The sequence below is a fragment of the Aotus nancymaae genome, unplaced genomic scaffold (genome assembly GCF_030222135.1).
Source record: "Aotus nancymaae isolate 86718 unplaced genomic scaffold, 86718_ANA_hifiasm-v0.15.2.pri h1tg000006l, whole genome shotgun sequence".
Classification (NCBI taxonomy): Eukaryota; Metazoa; Chordata; class Mammalia; order Primates; family Aotidae; genus Aotus; species Aotus nancymaae.
In genome coordinates, this window is record NW_026988417.1 from 39,487,057 (window position 1) to 39,502,404 (window position 15,348).

At 40.8% G+C, this 15,348-nt stretch overlaps 1 long non-coding RNA gene across 1 annotated transcript; it reads right to left on the reverse strand.

The window, feature by feature from the left end:
* Positions 1 to 5,070: 5,070 nt before the first annotated feature.
* Positions 5,071 to 14,313, reverse strand: LOC135269691 (uncharacterized). Its single transcript, XR_010337940.1, has 4 exons — positions 13,793 to 14,313; positions 10,705 to 10,797; positions 9,639 to 9,698; positions 5,071 to 5,489 (listed from the first exon to the last, which is right to left on the reverse strand). It is a non-coding gene; the product is annotated as an uncharacterized LOC135269691 (long non-coding RNA).
* Between the last annotated feature and the right edge of the window lie 1,035 nt (positions 14,314 to 15,348).

Sequence of the window (15,348 nt, forward strand, 5' to 3'; positions counted from 1 at the left end):
CTCCTGACCTCAGATGATCCGCCCACCTTGTCCTCCCAAAGCGCTGGGATAACAGGCGTGAGTTACCGTGCCTGGCCAAAAATCTAAAACAAATTACGGCTGGGCATAGTGGCTCACACCTGTAATCCCAGCACTTTGGGAGGTCAAGGTGGGCAGATCACTTGAGCCCAGAAGTTTGAGAGCAGCCTGTGCAACAGGGCAAAAACCTATCTCTAATAAAAGGACAAAAAAAATTAGCCAAGTGCGGTGATACTTGCCTGTAGTCCCAGCTACTTAGAAGACTGAGGAGGGAGGATCATTTGAGCCTTGGAAGTTGAGGCTGCAATAAGTCATGATCACACCACTGCACTCCACCCTCGGTGATGGGAGTGAGACCCTGTCTCAAAAAAACAAAAATAAAAAAAGACCAGGCATGGTGGCTCAAGCCTGTAATTCCAGCACTTTGGGAGGCCAAGGCAGCCAGATCACAAGGTCAAGAGATTGAGACCATCCTGCTCAACATGGTGAAACCCCATCTCTACTAAAAATGCAAAAAATTAGCTGGGCGTGGTGGAACACGCCTGTAGTCCCATCTACTTGGGAGGCTGAGGCAGGAGAATTGCTTGAACCCGGAAGGCAGAGGTTGCCGTGAGCCAAGATGGCACCACTGCACTTCAGTCTGGTGATAGAATGAGACTCAATCTCAGAAAGAAAAAAAAAAAGAAAGAAAAGAAATTATTCCATTTATAATAGCATCAAAAATAATGAAACAGGAATACATTGAACAAAAGAAGTGCAAAACTCATACCACAAAACAATGTTGAAAAAAGTTAAAGAAGATCTACATAATGGTAAAGAAATTCCATGTTTATGCCTGGAAGACTTAATATTGTTAAGATGGTAATATACTCCAAATTGATTTACAGATTCAACACCATCCTATAACAATATCATCTATTTCTTTGTAGAAATTGGTAAGTTGGTCTTAAAATTCATGTGTAAACTTGAGGGACCTAGAATAGTTAAAATGATCTTGAAAAAGAAGAATTTTTTCTTTTTATTGAAGGACTCACATTTCCCACTTTTGAAACTTACTACAAAAGCAACAATTTTCAAGATAGTGTGGTATTAGCCCAAGACAGACACAGAGATCAGTGAAATAGAATTTAGAGTCCAGAAATAAACCCATATATCTGGTCAACTGATGTTTGACAAGGGTGGCAAGATCCTTCAATGACAGAGGGTAGACTTTTTCAACAAATGGTGCTGGGTCACCTGGGTATCCACTTGCAAAAGAATGAAATTGAACCTCTGCCCTAAACTTCATATGATAATTAAAGCAAAATGTATCAAAGACCTAAATACAAGTGCTAAAACTATAAAACTCTTAGAAGAAAATACAACAGTAAATATTTAAGATATTGAATTAATAGGCAATGCTTTCACAAGTATATATACCCAGAGAACTTTGGGAGGCTGAGGCAGGAGAATTGCTTGAGCCCAGGAGTTTGAGGTCAGCCTGGGCAACATGGTGAAACTCCATTTCTCCAAAAAAAAAAAAAAAAAAGATACACCAAAAGCACAAGAAACAAAAGAATAAATAGATAAATGGGACTTCATCAAAATAAAACCTTCTGTGATGCAAAGGACGCTATCAAGAGAGTGAAAAGACACACAGACCAAGAGAAAACATTTGCAAATCATATATCCAATAAAGAACCTGTGTCTAGAACTTGTAAAAACAAAAACAAACAAACAAAAAAACCCACAACTCTTTTTTTTATTTTTCTGAGATGGAGTCTTGCTCTGTCACCCGGGCTAGAGTGCAGTGGCGTGATCTCAGCTCACTGCAACCTCTGCCTCCCGGGTTCAAGCAATTCTCCTGCCTCAGCCTCCTGAATAGCTAGGATTACAGGAATGCACCACCATACCTGGCTAACTTTTTTGTATTTTTAGTAGAGATAGGGTTTCAGCATGTTGGCCAGACTGGTCTCAAACTCCTGACCTCGTGATCTACCTGCCTCGGCCTCCCAAAGTGCTGGGATTATACACTGTGCCCAGTCAAACCCCACAACTCTTACAACTCAACAATAAAAAGAAGACAATTCAATTAAAAAATAGGCAAAAAAGAGCAGATGTGATGACTCACACCTTTAATCCCAGCACTTTGGGAGACCAAGCCAGGAGGATAGCTTGAGCCCAGGAGTTCAAGACCAGCCTAGGCAATATATTGAGCTCTTGTCTCTAAAAAAAAAAAAAAAAAAGGCAAACAAGGTAAATAGATGAGTCTGCAAAGATGATATACAGATGGTCAATAAGCACATGAAAAGATGTTCAACGTCATTAGTTTTGAGAAATGTAAATCAAAGCCATGAGATACCATTTCACACCCATTAGGATGGCTAGAATACGTTGTTTAAAAAAGGAAAATAACAAGTGTTGAAGAGGATGTAGAAAAATCGGAACCCCCATACAAAATTGCTGGTGGGAATGTAAGATGGGGCAGCTAATGTGGAAAACAGTCTGGCAGTTCCTTAAAAAGTTAAACCTGAGAATTAACATTTGACACTGCAATTCACTCACTTTTAGGTATATGCCCCCAGAGAAATGAAAACATACGTTCACACAAAAACTTATATGTGAATGTTCATAGCAGTATTATTCATAATAGCCAGAAAGGAGAAACAACCCAAATGTCCCATCAACTAATGAATGGACAAACCAAATGTGGTGTATCCGTACAATGCAATATTACTCAGCCAGAAAAAGGAAAGACGTACTGACCTATGCTACAACATGGATGAATGTTAGGAACATTCTGCTCAGTGAAAACGGTTGGCTGGGTGCAGTGGCTCACGCCTGTAATCCTAACACTTTGGGAGGCTGAGGCGGGTGGATCACCTGAGGTCAGGAGTTTGACCAGCCTGGCCAACATGGTGAAACCCTGTCTCTACCAAAAAGACAAAAATTAGCCAGATGTGGTGGTGCATGCCTGTAATCCCAGCTACTTGGGAGGCTGAGGCAGGAGAATTGCTTGAACCCCAGAGGGGCAGGGCAGAGGGTGCAGTGAGCCAAGATTACGCCACTGCACTAGGCAACAGAGTGAGACTCTGTCTCAAAAAAAAAAAGTCACAAGAGACGACATTATATGATTCATCGATATGGAATGCCCAGAATAGGCCAATCTACAGAAACAGAAAGTAGATTAGAGATTGCTTAAGGCTGGGGGAGATGGGGAAATTGAGGAGGTGATGGCTAAAAAGTACAGGGTTTTAGTGGGGAAGGATAATGAAAATATTCTAAAATTGATTTTGGCAAAGTTTGTGCAACTGCAAACATACTGAAAGCCATGAATTGTACACTTTAAATTGATGAATTGTATGGTAGGTGAATTATACCTCAATAAAACTGTTGAAAAAATATAACATGATTCTAAATGACTTATCTTGAAATCAGACAGATTATTAGGTCCCTATGAAAAAGATCCAAGGTTCGTTCATTCATTCATTCATTCATTCATTCATTCATTCATGAATAGGCACAGGACAGGAAACAGGAGGAGGAGCAGGTTCGTGGCGATATCAGCTTGGGAGACGCTGAGTTTGAAAAGCCAGTGGTACATGATCCCATAAGAGCAGCCCAGCAGGCAGCAGAGACGTCAATCATGACATCAGGATGGAGAAGCATGTGCTAAAATTGTAGATCTGGGGATTATTTGCATAAACTGACAGTAGTCAAAATTAGGAGTAGGTTGAAAATGTGTAAGGCAGGATTTTCTTCTGGAATTGTGGTCAAATACACATAACACAATGTACCATCTTAACAATTTTAAGTGTACGGTTCAGTAGCGTTGAATATATTCACATCGTTGTGCAACCCATCTCCAGAATCTTTTCATCTTGCAACACCGAAACTCTATACCTATTAAGCAACTCCTCCATATTTTCCCTTCTTCCCGACACTGGCACCCACCATTCCACATTCTTTTTCTGTAAGTTTGGCTGTAGATACCTCACATAAGTGGAATTACACAGTATTTGTATTTTTCTGACTTGTTTATTTCAGTTAGCATAAAGTCTTCAGGGTTCTTCTCCGTAGTATGTGTCAGAACTTCATTCTTTGTAACGGCTATGTGCTATTGTATACATATGACCACATTTTGTTTATCCATTCCTCCCTCAAGAGACACTTGGGTTGCTTCCACCTCTTGGCTACTGTGAATAATGCTGTGTGAACACAGGTGCACTAAGATCTCTTTAGGATTTTGCTTTTTAATTCTTTTGGTGTATGTCCAAAAGTGGAACTGCTGTATCATCTGGTAATTCTATTTTTAATTTTTTGAGGAAGCAGCATACTTCTCTCCATAGCAGCAATACCATTTTACATTACCACCAACAGCATACAAGAGTTCCAATTTCTCCACATCCTCGTCAATATTTGTTACATATTTTCTGTGTCTTTTTTTCTTTTAATAGTAACCATCCTAACGGGTATGAGGTGATATCTCACTGTGATTCTGATTTGCATTTCCTTAATGATTAGCAATGTCGAGCATCTTCTCATGTGCATGTTGGCCATTCTCTCCTCTCTTCTTTGGAGCATTCTCCATTCAAGTCTTTTGCTCAGGTCATTTGATTTTTTTTTTTTTTTTTTTTTTTTTTGAGACAGAGTCTCCCTGTGGCCCAGGCTGGAGTGCAGTGGTGCGATCTCAGCTCACTGCAACCTCCGCCTTCCGGGTTCAAGCGATTCTCCTGCCTCGGCCTCCTGAGTAGCTGGGACTACAGGCGTGCGCCACCACACCCAGCTAATTTTTGTACTTTTAGTAGAGACAGGGTTTCACCATGTTGGTCAGGCTGGTCTCGAACTCCTGACCCTCAGGTAAACTGCCTGCCTCAGCTTCCCAAAGTGCTGGGATAACAGGCGTGAGCCACTGTGCCTGGCCTTGTTGTTGTTGTTGTTGAGGCATTCTTAATTTAGGATGCACCAACTCCCCTAGTATGAATGGATGGGATTCAAGCAGTCATGAAGACACTGATACTGTATACTAAATTGTGTGTGTACACACTTTTTTTTCCTCAGAGTCTCTAGATCTAATCAGATTCATTTCCACAGTGAAAAATCGCCTTTTTTTTCTGATTGTGTAAATGACGTTCATAGTAAAAGCCAAATCCATTTTTCCAAGTCCATTGTTTGATTATTATTTTGTTTATATTTTCTGCATACATAGGCTGTCATTTTTATATAGTCAAGTATGTCTACATTTTTTATTAGTTTCAGAGTTTTTTAGTTAATCTAAAATCTAAAGGATAAGATGAAGAATATGTTCTCAGCTTTTAGATTGAATATATAATAACCTAGATTCCTTTGTGTGATATCTGCACTGTGTTGCTTTTTACATTTAAGTTTTTTAATCTTCCTGGAATTTATTTTGTATTGAAATAAAGTGAAGCTCCTTTTTCATTTTCTCCTACATAGATGACAGTTATTTTAGTTTCTTTGTTTGAAACAACCTATAAGGCAATGTAAATAATATTAGTGACAGTAGGTATCTCATTTTTTAATCAAAACGGTATTTGCATTTTGTCATTGCATATTTGTTTGCTCAGTTTTGCTAATCTGAAGCATATTTAAGTACAGATGCTTCTCAACTTATGATGGGGTTATGTTCTGATACACACATAGTAAGTTGAAAATATGGTAAGTCAAAACTAGATTTAACACAGCTAACCTACCAAACATTATAGCTTGGCCTAGCTCACTTTATTCTTTTATTTTTATTTTTTGAGATGGAGTTTCACTATTGTCACCCAGCCTGGAGTACAATGGCGTGATCTCTGCTCACTGTAACCTCCGCCTCCCGGGTTCAAGCGATTCTCCTGCCTCAGCCTCCCGAGTAGCTGGGACTACAGGTACGAGCCACCACGACCAGCCAATTTTTGTATTTCACCACTTGGCCAGGCTGATCTAGAACTCCTGACCTCAAATGATCCACCCACCTCGGCCTCCCAAAGTGCTGGGATTACAGGCATGAACCACCATGCCCAGCCACCTAGATGTCTTTAAATATGCAGAGTTGGAGGGAGGCAGGGAATGCAAAAAATAAAAAATAAAACATGCTCAGAACACTTTCATTAACCTAAACTTGGACAAAATAATCTAACACAAAGCCTGTTTTATAATAAAGTAGTAAATATCTCATGTAATTTCTTGAATACTGTATCAAAAGGGAAAAATAGAATAGCTGTAGGAGTATTATCATAAAGTCAAAACTCATAGGTCAAGCCATCATAAGTCAGGGGCCATCTATAGTTTTCCTTCTACCTTTATTTTGATCAGAAATGGCCACTGAATTCGTGGCCATTCCTGATCAGAATAAGGATAGAAGGAAAACTATCCACAAATTCAGTGGCCATTCCTGATCAGAATAAGGATAGTTTTTAGCATTTATTTATATGCTTATATTTTTCTCTTTTTGATTATTGATGCAATAGATTAAGAAATAGATTATTTGATAATAAAGCATTCTTGTATTTCTGAAATAAATCCTGTTTGTCCATAGCATATTATGCTTTTGCTACATAGTTAGGCTTTGCGAATATTTTATTTTGAATTTTTACATCTATACTCATAAGTGAGATCTCTATAGTTTTATGTTGTTGTCTTAGTTTGATGCTGCTATAACAATATATTGGAGATTGGGTCATTTATAAAGAACAGAAATTTATTTCTCACAGTTCTGGAAGTTAGGAAGTCCAAAATCAAGGCAGTGGTAGGCTCAGGTGTCTGGTGAGGCTGCATCCTTGGAGGGAGGTGTGTCCTCACATGGCAGAGGAGCTGAAGAGCAATCGAGCTAAATGCTGAGTGAAGTCTCTTTCATAAGGACCTTAGTGCTGTTAGTAAGGGAGGAGCCCTCATGACCTAGTCATTCATACTATCATGTTGGCAACACCTTAATTTTGGAGGGGACACATTCAAACCGTGGCAAGTCTTCTATTTTTCAGGTTTTGTTATTCAAGTTTATTGTTTTATAAAATGAATTACAAGAGTTTCTTCTGGAATGGTAAATATTGTAATTACCTCTTCTTTTAAAGTCAGATAAACTCAGCTGGAAAGCCATATGGTTTTGGTGGCCTTTTTTGATAGATTTCCAATCACCTTCTCAGTCTCTTCTATAGTCATTGGCCTATACATATTTTTTTCTTCTTTTGGGGTTAGTTTTACTTGTTTTTTTTTTTTTTTTAAACCAGGAACTCATCCATTTCCTCTAAGTTTTCTAACTGCTGCCACAGAACTGCATGAAGCAATCTCTAACAACTACTTTAATCTTTCCTATGTCTGTGAATATGACTTCTTTCTCCTTCCTCATTTTGCCTCTTGCTACTCCTTTCAGTGAGCATGAGGAGGGTGGAGGGGATGGTACCTATTTCAATGATGCTTTCAAAAAACAGATTTTAGATTTATTTGTCTTCTCTATCATTTTGGTTCTTAAAATTTAATTGGTTTCCATTTTCACCATTATTAATTACCTCTTCCTTGTTTGTTTGGTTATTTTTTCTTTTTCTCACTTCTGATTTCTTAAAATGGATTGCTCATTCTTTTAATTTTCTTTTATTCTCTAATGATGGTTAAGTTCATGATAAACTTTTTTATTTTTTTTAATACATTTATTTTTGAGACAGGGTCTCACTCTGTCTCCCAGGCTGGAGTACAGTGGCATGATCACAGCTCACTGCAGCCTGGACCTCCCAAGGTCCAGGTGATCCTTCTGCCTCAGCCTCCTCAATCGCTGGGATTATAGGCATGTGCCACTGTGACCAGCTAATTTTTGTATTTTTAGTAGAGATGGGGTTTTGCCATGTTGGCCAGGCTGGTCTCGAACTCTTGACCTCAGGTGATCCACCCGCCTTGTCCTCCCAAAGTGCTGGGATTAGAGGTATGAGCCACCATACCCGGCCCATGATAAACTTTTGTTATTATTTTTATAAATAAAATTTAAGTGGCGGGGCACAGTGGCTCATGCCTGTAATCTCAGCACTTTGGGAGGCTGAGGTGGGCAGAACACTCATCAGATCACTTCATCAGGAGTTTGAGACTTGCCTGGCCAACATGGAAAAACCTGCCTCTACTAAAAATACAAAAATTTGCCTGGCCTGGTGGCACATGCCTGTATTCCCAGCTACTCAGGAGGCTGAGCCAGGAGAATCACTTGAATCCAGGAGGTGGAGGTTGCAGTGAGCCGAGATTGCACTACTACATTCCAGCCTGGACAACAAAGCTAGACTCGTCTCAAAAAAAATAAAAAAGAATAATTTAAATGTTGTAAATTTATTTACGTAATTTTGCATCCTTACATAATATTCCTCATCTTGTTTTGTGCTTTCAGTCTTTTTTTTTTTTCAGACAGAGTTTCGCTCTTGTTGCCCAGGCTGGAGTGCACTGGCGCAATCTCGGCTCGCTGAAACCTCTGCCTCCCCGGTTCAAGTGATTCTCCTGCCTCAGCCTCCCAAGTAGATGGAATTATAGGCATGTGCCACCACGCCTGGCTAATTTTGTATTTTTTAGTAGAGGTGGGATTTCTCCATGTTGGTCAGGCTCGTCTCAAACTCCTGACCTCAGGTGATCTGCCCGCCTTGGCCTTCCGAAGTGCTGGGATTACAGGCACGTTTTGTTTGTTTGTTTGTTTGTTTGATTTTTGAGACACAGTCTTTGCCTCCCAAGCTAGAGTGCAGTGGTACAATCTCAGCTCGCTGCAACCTCCACCTCCTGTGTTCAAGCGATTCTCCTGCCTCAGCCTCCAAAGTAGCTGGGACTACAGGCACCTGCCACCATGCCTGGCTAGTTTTTGTATTTTTAGTAGAGATAGGGTTTCACCGTGTTGGCCAGGCTGGTCTTGAACTCCTGACCTCAAACGATCCACCCCCTCGGCCTCCCAAAGTGCTGGGATTACAGACATGAGCCACTGTGCCTGGCCACCTGCAATTTTTCATTCCATTCATGCTTACTCCCTTTTCTCCAGTCCCCAATTTAAGATGGTTTAATTTACAATTTTTTGACTTTACCATGGGATGAAAGCCACATAAATTCAGTAGAAATTGTACTTCAAAAACCCATACGACCATTCTGTTTTCACTTTCAGTACAGTATTCAATAAATTCCATGAGGTATTCAACACTTTGTTATAAAATAGGCTTTGTGTTAGATGATTTTGCCCAACTGAAGACTAATGTAAGTGTTCTGAGCATGTTTAAGGTAGGCTAGGCTAAGCTATGATGTTTGGTAGGTCAGGTGTATTAAATGCATTTCAACTTAGGATATTTTCAACTTACAATGAGTTTATTGGGATGTAACTCCATCATAAGTTGAGGAGATTTTATATATCTCTAGCATTATTTGTAAATAAGTCAATCCCTGAGACGTAGCACTTTACCCACCACAATGTTCTAATCCAGGTCTATTGCTCCCCAACTCTCCTCTACCTTGCAGCTAAGATTTTTATGACGTTTCTACCCATTTTCCTTTTGTACTGTTCTCCTCTTCCTCAGAAAACATCTGGGACACCTCCTCTGCCCTCCTCTAAAGACTTAAATAGCTAGAGGCCCTATTGCCTCTTGGCCTCATTTAAAAAATCTATATAAAGCAACCAATAAGTCCAAACTTACCTATTTCATGGTCTGGTTGGAGCCCGAGGTGAGGAAATATCTGTACAAGCACTTTGTGATCTGTAAAAAGGTATACACACATTAGGGCCGGGTGTGGTGGCTCATGCCTATAATCCCAGCACTTTGGGAGGCCAAGATGGGCAGATCACCTGAGGTTGGGAGTTTGAGACCAGCCTGACCAACATGGAGAAACCCCATCTCTACTAAAAATATAAAAATTAGCCGGGCGTGATGGCACATGCCTGTGATTCCAGCTACTCGGGAGGCTGAGGGAGGAGAATCACTTGAACCCGGGAGGTAGAGGTTGTGGTGAGCCGAGATCCCACCATTGCACCCTAGCCTGAGCAAAAAGAGTGAAACTCCGTCTCAAAAAAAAAAAAAAAAGGTATACACACATTAGGAAGAGAGGGTTTGTAAAGAGGACATGGTGTGCTGAATATGAAGTTCACCTTTAAAGATTTTCTAGTAGGCATTGCACTATGAAAAAAGAAAGGAAATTGGCTCACAACTGTTTATTACAATGCTGATAATCACATTGTTTGCTGAATGTCACTAGAGTACTATATAATAAAATCTAAGCAGTTTGCAAAGTTCTCTATAATTTCAGCCTATTTCTTACCAAATTCTCTTAAGAAGCACAGGATCAAATGAGCAGGCTTATCCACAGCAATTGATCACAACATTTCAGACTTACATCATTGCATTTTAGAGCTTAAAAAAGGTTCTAAAGAACTTTAATAACATGGACCATTGTCATGATTATTATAATAACTATTATTTGTTGAGTGCTGATCGTGTCCTAAGAATGATACTAAGGGTTTCACATAGGTTATCTTACTAAAGCCTTAAAATAACACTAATTGTCACTTGCTTAAGTCATCCAGCTAGTACCTGAAATAGTCGGGATTAGAATCCTGGTCTGCTTGACTCTCAAGTCCACCCTCCCCATTTTTTGCAGATGAGAGAATAGTCAAGGCCAGAAAAATTATATGAGTTGTCCAACATCATACAGCTATTAAGTAGCAGAACCAGAACTAAAATCTAGGCCAGGCACAGTGGCTTATACCTGTAATCCCAGTACTTTGGGAGGCTACAGTGGGAGGATTGCTTGAGTCTAGCAGTTTGAGACCAGCCTGGGTAACATGATGAGACCCCATCTCTACAAAAAATTAAAAAAATTAGCCAGGCATGGTGGCATGTGAGAAAGAGAGAGAAAGAAAGAAAGGAAAAAAGGAAGGAAGGAAGGAAGGAAGGAAGGAAGGAAGGAAGGAAGGAGGGAGGGAGGGAGGGAGGGAGGGAGGGAAAAGAAGAGAGAGAAAGAAAGAGAAAGAGAGGAAGGAAGGAAGGAAGGAAGGAAGGACGAAGGGAAGGACGAAGGGAAGAAGAAACCTCCTACTCTCAAGGCCAGATTCTCTCCTTTATATAACACAACCTGTTGGTGAGCAAAGCACAGGACACAAAATTTATTCAGTACTTAAAAAAAATCATGGAAATAAAAATCTGAACTTCACATTCAGAAAACTAGTGATAACTGATTTTTAGTCTATTTTGCAATCAACAGCAAAATATCATATCCAGTAGCCAGGATGGGAATTGGGAAAGTAGGATTAAGGCATTAAATAGGGTGCATATTCATGGATCCTGGTCCCAAACTCAGTGAAGTAAAGCAGGATCTGTGAAAGCAGTTAGTAATCAAATGTTGCTATAGCATAGTCACAGTAGAGGAATCCATGGAAGAACACAGAAAGCCTTGGAGCTAAGAAGCATGAAAGATGATTTAAAGGGGAGAGAGTTGTCTTGGATTCTTCATGGAACAGTCTCTCCAGATCTCTCCAAAGGGCTCTTCCCATGCCTTTGCTTTGTACCTTTGACTCTCCTGCACCTGGATGGCAGGGGGCCAAGAGGCCAGGGGAGTGTCTCAGGCCTGGGTGTTTTCAGGGCTGACCTAAATGTTCATCTCTGGAAAGCAGCAGGTGCCTTGTCAATCTCCCTAAGCCCCAGGAGAATGTAGAACAATGGCCTCCTCAGTCCCAGCAGTCAAGGCCAGCTCTCCTCAAGGCCACCTCCCTTCCATTTAAGTCCCTTTTTATTGAAGTCAGTTGAATGCTCTCTTATCCGCATTAAAGGGGCTTGGACTGCTTGAAGCTACAATTAGATTTTTATGCCACCTGGGTACAGAAGGCTCGCTTCATTTCCAATGTCTCACCATTCCAGTAGATTTTTTATTTTGAAGTTCACAATTAATTTTTGGTCTGCAAACTACAAGATGAAAAGAAAACCAGACTGGTACATAAAATACGACCTGTGTTACACAGGGAGTCCAGGGCAAAAGACACTGTGACTGCTAACCAATCGTGAGAGGTGTGCTCACAAGTGTCTCAGCTCAACCACTGGAATTGTTCCTACAACTCCCCTTGCTGGCCAATGTGAAGAGTGACACAAGAAAATGTCTGAACGCGTGTCACTCTCAACTGTTACCTCTTCATCTTACCTCATATCCAAATACCCCACAATTGGAAAACACAGGGGGAAAATGGTAAGATAAAAAAATCTAGTGTGACGAGACTAAAATGGATAGCCTTCGTTTTCTGTTTTTGAGGAGCGGAGGGTGTCAGCTATTCAAGTAGGAAATGCAATGAGATAATTATTTGGATGAAGAAAATTGCCCTCCCTCGTGTAAAAACTGCATGCTATTCATCTTCACATACATCATAAGAAATAACAGAAGTTAGGCTGGGCACAGTGGCTCACACCTGTAATCCCAGCACTTTGGGAGGCCGAGACGGGTGGATCATGAGGTCAGGAGTTGGAGGGCATCCTGCCCAACACGGTGAAACCCCATCTCTACTAAAAATACAAAAATTAGCTGGGCTTGGCGGCATGTGCCTGTAATCCCAGCTACTTGGGAGGCTGAGGCAGGAGAATCACTTGAACCAGGGAGTCAGAGGTTGCGGTGAGCCGAGATCACGCCACTGCACTCTAGCCTGGTGACAGAGCAACACTCCATCTCAAAAAAATAAAAATAAAAAAATAACAGAAGTTATGTGGGCAAGATTTATACCCAAAGCACCGGGGAGACTAGATTTGTCAAACCATAACCTCCAGCTAATCGCAGGGTAGTGGGAGAGAGTGAATTATATTTGTTGAATCTGGCAGTAATCATGATGAATTGCAAATTCAGAGTACCATCAATTCAGTTATCACCCTGAAATGACATTTTTAATTCAGGAAGAAAATTCCTGTTACATATATTATATTTATTGAGAAATTAAAACATGACACTATACCCGATTCATTTAAATCTGATGGAAAGATGACATGGGGAGTGTAGTCTATTAAATATACAAATTTCTGACAGGTATGTGTATTAGAATGTTTGGGAGACCTAAGTAGCTATCAGCTATAAAAACTCATTGTCACTTGAAATTAGAGTAATAGTTCCTGTGCCCTGGAGTCTCGTAACAGCAGATTTATTCTTTTGTGTAGTTCTGCCTTTATTAATAGTCCCATCACTAGGTCACCTTCCAATCAAATCTTATGAACAAATTCTGTATAATCCAGAAGCGATTTTCCTCCCAGTGGTTAAACTACTCAGAGAAAATAAGCTTATTTGAAAGCCATTTTGAGGTTTTGGATTAACTTTCTGAAGTTCCCTATGTTAGTTAGTACTTTATGCTTTTCTAATACGTCTTAAAATTATGTATTGATGGCAATTACGTTTGGTATTGACGATCCAGGGTGATTGTATGTATTACAGAATATCCATGATTTTTCACTGGATATTCTGTTAGCTATGATTATCCATGATTATTCATTGGATATTCAGTTAGCTAATGCAGAGGAAAAGATTTTCAAATATCAGATCATTCCTAGTAAATTTTTAAAATCTGCCTATCCCTGTTTCCTTTCATTGATCTTGCGCAGCTAATTATTCTAAATTCTCTCAATGATGCCGGGCATCGAAATATTTCAGGCATGACATCTAAAATAAGGACAACGATATGGTGTCTGATGGTCAGGCCAAGCTGGAACATCGTGCAGAACTGAGGGGCTTGCAGCTAGATGCCACATTCTAAAAGGGACGTTGCCAAATGGGAGGGCCAGGTTGCAAAAATGAGGCCAGGATAGTAAGCAGAACTCAAAGCATGTGATACCAGGACAACATGACTCCTCTGCCATCTGTTACAATATCACCTTCTCCCATCTTCACCTCCTTCCCATTACAGTTTGGGTTCCATGGTCCATTACTGCAGTTATTCTCTTGCAAAAATACTGTCATCCTTGCTGTGTTTCATTCTTCCACTACAGCTACCAGGCCAAAGACTGGCTCCGGATCAAACCATGTATCCATTTCTCTGCTGAGATCCCCAGGCTGCTGACTTTGCATGAAGAAATCTTACAAATGTACACATTGATTCCACTGTAGACTAATAGTTTCCTTCCTTAACTGGTCCCTCAAAACAGCATGGAAGTCATTTAGCATTTTCCTAGGTGGCTGTCTCTCCTCTGCACAGTGCTTCACAGAATTCAACCTCTTCACTTTCCTCAAAATCTGACACCTGGGGCCAGGCACCAAGGCTCATGCCTGTAATCCCAGCACTTTGGGAGGCTGAGGTGGGCGGATCACGAGGTCAGGAGATCGAGACCCTCCTGAAGACCATCCTGGCTAACACGGTGAAACCCCATCTCTCCTAAAAATAAAAAATAAAAAATAAATTAGCCAGGCTTGGTGGTGTGCACCTACAGTCCTAGCTACTCAGGAGGCTGAGGCAGGAGAATCGCTTGAACCTGGGAAGTGGAGGTTGCAGTGAGCCGAGCTTGCCCTACTGCACTCCAGCCTGGGTAAAAAAATCTGACACCTGCCTTCCTCCCCAACAGAGAGAAGATAATGCTATTCAGAAAGGAACTCCTTCACTTTCTTACCCATGAGTAAATGGCTCATAACTGGCTCTCCAGGGGTCAGGGTATGGGGAAGTCCTGTTGTATAGTATTTACTAATTTCCATGATGTAAATATCCCCACTGTGGCTGAATTCCAGCTGTTAATGTGATGTTAACCAATTAGCAAAATTGCTGAAAATGTAACAATTGGCTCATGTGAGCCTGTAGGAGCTGGTTCCAGCACCCACAGCATAAAACTCAGAAACTTAAAAGAATCCAAAGCATCCTCTCCTCCTTCCGCCATCTATTACAATAGAAGAGAGGTCTCTCCTATTCTCCTCCTATCTAAACCAAATGATCTGCCTTCTATAGTATCTCGTTCTATCAATTAAAATCCTTCTCTCCTGCATCTTCTACTTCCCCCCAACCAATTTTTTTTTTTTTTTTTTATAGAGTCTGGCTCTGTTGCCCAGGCTGGAGTGCAGTGGCATAATCTTGGCTCACTACAAAGTGCACCTTCCAGGTTCAAGCAAGTCTTGTGCCTCAGCTTCCCAAGTAGCTGGGATTACAGGTGCCTGCCACCATGCCCGGCTAATTTTTGTATGTTTAGTAGAGACGAGTTTTCACCATGTTGGCCAAGCTGGTCTCAAACTCCTGACCTCAAGTGATCTGCTCACCTCAGCCTCCGAAAGTGCTGGGATTACAGGGGTGAGTCACCGTGCTTGGCCCTCAATCTCTCCTGACTTCTTTTTCTCATTTAAACTTAACCCTGTCCCACCTTTTTTGTTTGTTTTACTCTTGAAGAACCAACTCTATTTGACTCCACACTT